Consider the following 7,600-nt stretch of genomic DNA (forward strand, 5'->3'; position numbering starts at 1 on the left):
AGATAGCTCCAATAAATCAGCTATTTTGTAGATAGCGTTGAGTACCATCTGAAGCGTGTAAAGGAAAAGTAAAATAGGGCAGCGAAAGGCGAGAAAAATATCCCTAATCAAGGAAACGTTGGGCGCCACATGATGTATCGCTACATACACATGTATGCCACATTGCTTGTAGAGCTGGGTAATATAGTTCCTAGTTCCTTGTACTAGTTAGTTCCATATATGTAGTTGCTTTGGCACAACTCTAACTGCTTGCAATATTTTCTGGATGATTGGATTATGTCTATGCTAATTTTTTACATAAAGCTAGCTACAGATAGCATTGGGCGCCATCTGAAGTATTTTGATGGAAAACAAAATATGTATACATATTTATTTTAGAAGTGGAGATAAGTATGCAACATAGCAATAAGAGTGATTGTTTTATAATACGTTTTATTTACAAAAAAAAAAAAAGAAAAAAAACGTTGGGCGCCACATTGTATATCAATAAATAATCCACGTGTGATTTATCACACATCTCGTGATATTTTCCGCGGATTTTGAACAGGAGAACATACATAAATTTTTGGTGGACAATTAGATATTTTCAAATAGGGGATGAAATAGTGCACATTAGTTTTTGAAAAAAGAACGGGGGTTGGTTAAAGAAATTAACCTCGCTTACATATGTATATTCCAATTTTTTCAGAAAGATCAAAATTATATTTATGCAAGCCTATTAATAAAGGCGCCCAACGTCATGTGCATTTTTTCACAAAGAAATGTAATCCCTCAGGTGAGAAGTTTAACACTTTGCAAGTTCATCACTACGACATTATTTTATGAAATTTTTCTCCAAGACAATTCGAAATCAAATTTGTTCGAATTACAACCAAACATTAGTTTTTGTAAAGAATTTTATTCGTGTTCAATTTAATAAAACAAAATATTTTCTACAATCACAGGAGTTTGGTAGTAATTCGAACGAATTTGATATCAAAAAGTTCTAGAGAAACCGTGAATAAATATAAATTTGATGCCGCAGCATCCAACAGACATCCGAAGCTCGTCTGTTAAGAAAAAATTAAGAAAAGACTCAGACGTTTAGCACAATGAGTGCTTGTAAGTCACTGATATATTTCAATAATATTTTGCTTAACTGTATCAATACAAACTATTTCTTGGGCTACTCTTACAATACAATTCTTATCACTAAACTCTATGTTCTAAAAATACAAACATTTCATAGTTGAAGAGTTTTCCCACAATGCATGTGCCTTTAAATCTTAAGTGCATAGCTCACACTCATACCACTATCGATACCAGCTACCACTGCATGGGGGATCTTCAACTCTTATCTTAAAACACTTCCATTATCAAATCAATGGAAAATTTGAAAATCTGTTCAAAGTATTTTGAACATGCTGCCCACTCGCAAAGAGATGGCAACAACAAAATTCTGTTCAAAGTATTTTGAACATGCTGACCACTCGCCAAGGGATGACAAATACAATTTTTATTTAACCTTAAAAAAAGATCTATCCCTTACGAAGCATTCTAAAACACTCTTACATTCTTAGACAAATCTAAGCAATGTGAGGGCTATATTATGTTAATAATAAACTAAAATTAAAATTAAAAATACAAAATATTCTAAAATTTAAAATATGAATAAAGAATAAATGTGACATCTTTGCAGCAACCTCTATGTGATGGCACCCATCCCTTTTTGGAGCCATTCAACCATCGGGCCTCTCTTCCATCGATGTTTCACTTTCTTTTCGGTTATTGAATGTTGCTTGTCAGGATCTTTAAACACTTGCGTATTCATCTTCAGCTTTATGGATAAAAGGTTATATGAAGAAAAGACAAACTTTTTTAGTTTTCCATAAAAAAAAAATTAAAATTTTTTTTTTAAGCTACATGAATGATTTTTGGTACATACATTGGGAAAAAAATTCCATTCTTAAATCTGTTCGAGATACTAATTTTGGTTGTTGCGCGCAAAAGTTATGGCGGTTTCAATTCTGATAAAAAGAAAAAAATCTTTAAAAGACTAATCATTATATTGAGAAACTCTCTTAATTAGGGGCTCCCTACATACTATATGTTTATTGAGGTCCCATAACTTTAGTGAAAAAGTTGTAAATTTTCGCGGAAATTAGGAAAGCATTCAAAACAATTGGTAGTTTACAACTTGTTCTAATAAAATTCAAGCTGTTTATGCATCTGAAAAATATATAAAAAATATGTACGTAATCTAAACATCGCGAAGATTCAAATGAAACCAAAACTATACAAATCCGTTTAGCGGTTTGCATATTATATCAAAAAACAAAAAATATATTGAGGAAATTTATAAATTTTTTGTAAGAGAAAATATTTATTAAAATTTATTTTGTGAGTTAGTTGAACAAAATGTAAGAAAAATAGGTCGGAGTTTTTCTTCTATTTTAGTTAAATTCCACGCAATAAATCACATTTTTTATTCTAATCACTTCTCGAAAACACGCTAACATCTAGCTGAAGATATGGATATCTTTCAAATAAATGTTGGGTTCCTTTAAATGAGGTATAATCTTGAAATAAAATTGTATCGGGTAATGTTCACTTTGAAATGCGTGTAAATCGCGAAATCCTCAAAATCACTTGATGCGCATGCGGTTTACCAATACAGCGAATTCTTCTCTTTTAATTTGTACACATTTGCCAAGATTTACTTTGGCCGCTAAGATGTAGCATCGTCTGCAGTTTAGTGTGCAACAAACTGTATTACGCTTATATTTTGCACAAAGTGCATACACTTTTTATGCGCATCCGATTTCACTATCAACCGTGAAAAAATACATCGATCTAAACATATTTCAATAAAATCCATCAAGAACCGTGGATGTAGCATCACACAGTATTTTTTGGATAAATCGGATACAGCTACCACGCCACTAAATTTTTCAAACCGCTGTTTTCGCACAAACGCGAGTGATGATTCACTTTCTTCATTGAAATGGAAACGATCCACATAAAACGCGAATTAGTCAGCGATATTTTGAAAAACATTTTTCGCAAATTTTTCAATTTTTGCAGTAGCCATTTCCGCCGTTCTAGTAGATGGATTTTTATGATCTGTGATTCATATGATCCGGATCGTCGAAAAACTAAAATATCGCGGGGTACCAGCACACTCAAAACGATATTGTAAATACTGTACCCAAAAAATAGGTTTTTTAGAAAAAATATCACACTAAATTTTGGCCTTTGGCAGTAGATTACTCTGCTGCTGTGCGGGCTACATACTCAATATACATATCAGATTATGCGAAATCGCGAGTTCTTTAATCCTATAATTGGTTTTTCGAAATATCCGAATGCGCGTCCCAGTTACATAAAAAATACAAAAAACACCTGAAATCCGGCTTCAAAATGTCAGCATCCATAAAAGGTGGATGCAGTGGAAATTTTGAAAAGTGATACATTAGAAGTGTAATCTTCATTTTGTATTCTCCAACTTTTACTTTGGACTGATGTCCGTCATTTGAATGGTTTAATCAGAAATCGAATAGCAATGTAAAAAACCTGTTTAGATTCAACGTGTTTTTACCTATGGTTTTTCCTTTACGCGGTCGTAACTACCACGTAAATTAAATTTTTTTGCTAAATTTGTGAGCTTTGTACAAAAACATCTAAATTAATCCAGCAATAGTCATAGTTACTGGCAAACTACAATAGTTCGCGTATTATAATAGTGCAAACCTTGGCTTCATGGAAACTAAAAAATTTTGACTTTTCCTCATATACACATTGATACGATCGCAAGTGTGCCTCTACAAATTAATTGCGCGTGCTGCACTATATTTTTTTTAAACTTAAAATAAGGTCGAAATACGTCCATCTTGGCCACGTTGTTTAGGTCTCCCATAGAACCTTCTATATGAACTCAAAATCTGTGTTTAATAAGCGGACAAATTTCACCAAAATCTCCCCTTAAAGTATGTATGTATGTACAATTTTTTATACTTCTTTTGATCTCCAACAATAAATATCGTCAACTGTATTTCAAACTCCTTCCACATCCCACGCAGTATGAGTTTCCATTTAATTTATTCCACTTAGCTATTCAATTCCACATTGTTTCCCCTACCACCAATGTAAACAACTCACACCCAAAGCCGGGTCGGCCGGCATTATTCTCTTTTTATGGATTCTCTAACAATTCCATGGCAAAGACCTGCGCATTTCACATGCCAAGGAATGCAAAGGTATGGTGGTTCTACCTCCCATGAGAGTCATCAACAACAAGCGAAACAACCAAGCCATCCATCCATCTGTCATTCATGCTCATCTTCTTAATTCACATTAATGTCGTGTCGCCAGCATGTCTGTTGTTGGGACCAACTGCTGCTGTTGCATTACACTTTGTTTGTCATGCTCAGTGTTCTGGTTGAGCGATCATTGCGGTTGTTTTTGGCCAGTGGCAGGTGAATAATGTCGTAAGTTTTTGCAAAGGAAATACATGGATGTGGGACTGTTGTCGGCTTCTGCTGGCCCAGTTATAAGGCTTACACATGAATTATTTGACAATTTTCGGCGTTGGGCAAATAAAATGGAATTTCAAAGTTTGGTTGAAAAATGAGAATGTTGTAACAATTGCTGTGAGTCTGATAGCTTAACACATACTTGAGTGATTTCTGGGGAAAATAAATGACTTTCGTAATCATGTTAGGCGATTACATTAACAACACTCGAGTTAATTTTTAAAAGAGTAAGTAAGAGTAATAATGTTCATTCGTTGGAAGAAAATGCACCAGGGGGAAAGAAATCGCAATAGAGGCGCTGGTTTTGTATACACTGAAATAATTTTATGGAACACAAGCACACAAACACTTGAACCGATGAAGACCAGTGGTCTTCTATATGTAGACCAGAGGTCTTCTAAATGAAGACCAGAGGTCTTCTAAATGAAGACCAGAGGTCTTCTATATGAAGACCAGAGGTCTTCTCTATGAAGACGAGCGGTCTTCTATATGAAGACAAGAGCTCTTCTATATGAAGACCAGAGGTCTTCTATATGAAGACCAGAGGTCTTCTATATGAAGACCAGAGGTCTTCTATATGAAGACCAGAGGTCTTCTATATGAAAACCAGAGGTATTCTATATGAAGGCCAGAGGTATTCTATATGAAGACAAGAGCTCTTCTATATGAAGACAAGATTTCTTCTATATGAAGGCGTGAGGTCTACTATATGAGGGCCAAAGTTCTTCTATATGAAGGCCAGATGTCTTGTATATGAAGACCAGAGGTCTTCTATATGAAGACCAGAGGTCTTCTATATGAAGACCAGAGGTCTTCTATATGAAGACAAGATTTCTTCTATAAGGCGTGAGGTCTACTATATGAGGACTAAAGTTCTTCTATATGAAGACCAGAGGTCTTCTATGTTAAGCAAGAAGTCTTCAATATGAAGAGCAGAGGTCTTCTATATGAAGACTTGAGGTATTCTATATGAAGACTAGAGGTCTTCTATATGAAGACCACAGGTCTTCTATATGAAGACCTGAAGTCTTCTACAGGAAGACCAGAGCTCTTCTATATAAAGCAAGAAGTCTTCTATAGGAAGACCTGAGGTCTTCTATGTGACGGCCAGAGGTGTTCTATGTGAAGGCCAGAGGTCTTCTATATGATGACCAGAGGTCTTCTATATGAAGACCAGATTTCTTCTATATGAAGACCACAGGTCTTCTTTATTACAAGATTCTATATGAAGACCAGAAGTCTTCTATATGAAGACCTGAGGTCCTCTATATGAAGACCAGAGGTCTTCTATATGAAGGCCAGAGGTGTTCTATATAAGACCAGAGGTCTCTGTATTAAAACTAGAGATCTTCTAAATGAAGAGCCGAGGTCTTCTATTAAAAGGGCATAGGACTTCTATACGAAGACCAGAGGTCCTTTATATGAAGACCAGAGGTCTTCTATATGAAGACCACGTGTTCTTTAGACCACGTGTTTTTTCGGTAAGTTAGCGACGAATAAAAAGAAGTCGTAAAGCTCTACCGATAGCAAGAGTGATGTCAAATTTTATTTGAGCTTTTCATTCATAATTTTGGGTTTTAATTTTACCGTTTTTTTGTCGGTAACTATATGAAGACTCAGTGTAACACCTAAAGGTCTTTTATGAAACTGTTCTTCTCTAAGAAGATGACCCTCTTGCCCTCTTCCACGCCTTCCCAATTTCTTTATGTGTATTTTATGTACCAATACTCTTTGGCTATTTCTGTCGTCCTGGTACTGTATGCCACAATTCAGTGCACAAATTTATTGTTTTAATCCGACAATTCTCATTCAATTGACTGAATCCGTTCATTATTTATTCTTCTCCTCTGCAGTCAAAAATCAACAATGGCGTCAGGTAACACAACATCGTTTTCCAGACCAGTGATATGTAAATGATAGACATCAGTAAATCAATTCATTAGCTTGGCCCCAGCGACAAAGCGAGAGACACAGACGGGTACTATTGAATAATCACACTCAAATACAAAAACAAAGCTCTCTCATGTGTGATAATCTTATTAAACCGGTAAAACAAATGGGGTGCTGGTGTGGAAGTGTCTGGCAATAGGGGGAATTACAACGAAGAAGGTTTTCAGTGCCAGCAATTCTAAAGAAACCTTTGCAATCATCATTTGTAACACATGATGTGGAAGATGAAGGCATGGGAGCTCAGAAACTAGGGGCACTGCTAAACTGCTAAGCTAGCCAACTTGTTAAAGATCACCAGACTAGAAATTATTAAAGAAACCACGTGGAAAATTCGTTAAGTCACAAGGGTATAACTTAACTACGAGGGTGGTAATGGAAGTTTCAAGTAACGTGGTTTTTTTAATAGATTTTAATAGCAATTCTTTAAAGATTTTTGGAGTCCTAGCCATTTATAAATTCACTTATATTCACTTATATTCACTTATATAAATTCTATACGTTAATTTGACCTTCGATATAACTTTCGACAGGTTAAACAGATGTCTTAATATTTTTTAATATTTCCGTAAAAAATAAACTATTTCCCCTGAATATCCCTTAAAGGAAAAGTGAAGGCTTCGTTCATAGCATTGAGCGCAGCCCGATTCAATATTTAACTCATAACAGACAAACAAGTATTTTCATAGAAGACCTGCTGGCTTTGTTGGCCTTCTTTCTCACAGGGATAATCATAGGACTTCTCCTAAAATACCATGGTTATCCTTTTCATTTTGTTCCGATGTCGGTACGATTGGTTTGCTGGGTGCATACATATATACGACCCTTGGTCCTTTGTGGGATCTTTCGCCTTCTAAAAGACTTCTGTTCTTTCAAATAATATGTTTGGACTTTTTTCGTCTTCAATGAAATCTAAACCAATTGATACGTTTTAGTGGTTTTCAATAAGACTTTAATAATCCTAAAAGACCTTCATAGTCTTTGGAACTTTATGATGAATATGTTATTTGCATACTAACCTTGTTTGTCTTCCCAAAATCATTTGGACATTCTATGGACACTTTAGTTAAGATATTTTTCTTCCTTTAACTTGTTGTTAATTTCTCATTGATTGACCTCCAGACTTGTGTAATTCCTCAAAA

The sequence above is a fragment of the Musca autumnalis genome, unplaced genomic scaffold (assembly GCF_047663935.1).
Source record: "Musca autumnalis isolate F117 unplaced genomic scaffold, ASM4766393v1 scaffold_5, whole genome shotgun sequence".
NCBI classification, from domain to species: domain Eukaryota; kingdom Metazoa; phylum Arthropoda; class Insecta; order Diptera; family Muscidae; genus Musca; species Musca autumnalis.